Source organism: Dipodomys spectabilis, unplaced genomic scaffold (assembly GCF_019054845.1).
Source record: "Dipodomys spectabilis isolate Male_0828 unplaced genomic scaffold, ASM1905484v1 ptg000070l, whole genome shotgun sequence".
Lineage (NCBI taxonomy): Eukaryota > Metazoa > Chordata > Mammalia > Rodentia > Heteromyidae > Dipodomys > Dipodomys spectabilis.
Genome location: NW_024870747.1, coordinates 5,238,810 through 5,239,666, shown reverse-complemented (window position 1 = coordinate 5,239,666; position 857 = coordinate 5,238,810).

The window sequence follows — 857 nt, the reverse complement described above, 5'->3', positions numbered from 1 at the left end:
AATTTGATCTTCTCAGTCTTGAAGTTCTGGCAAGATCATTTCTTATTCTTTGGATTTGTTCTAAATGATTACTTCCACTTTCCTATTAGATCTATTTGGTCTTTGACCCCTGAGATTATCTTCTATGTCACCTATTTGCTGTGGAGATATTCTACTTTGTTTTTGATTTCCCTGTCTTCTATTTGGTCATTTTATGGCTCCTATCTCTTTATTAAAGCTTTGTTTTAGGTCTGGTATGGACTTTCCTTACATCTTTTCTTTGGGGGGGGGCGGTTGGAAGGTTTTTTGTTTTGTTTTGCTTTTTTTTTTTTTTAGCTGTGCCTTCTCTCATGTCTTTTAACTAGGCATCCATTTTTTCCTTGGACTCCCTTGCCTTTTCAGAATTAATTTCTCTTTGTAGTCTCCATGAGTTATTTTGCTAATCTATAGTTGGTCTTATCTTGTTCACAAATTTCCTTTTAGAGGTTTTGTATTTTTTCATTAATTACATTTTCAGCAGTATTTGTAATGAATTTTGAAAACTGTCTTCTACGTCCTTAATTGTGTGCTCTAATTCGTGGTTATTTACTGTGTGAATTATACTACTTTCACATCACATTTCTTGTATTTTTCTGATTTGTTCTGTTCACTTCGGGGATTTCTTTTGGGGCATCTATGATATAATAGGTGGCTCTTTATGTTCTTGGTTGAATTGCTAGTTGTTGGTTTGATCTTCTGTTTTGATTTGTTTTTCTGGAATTAGGTTTTTGTCTAGACCATTAAGTGTAGGAGTAGAAATCAATTATGGGAAGATGTTGTGATGTTAATACTTGTGGTTCTAGTTACAGTTCAGGTTGTACAGTGGTATCTTGAATTGT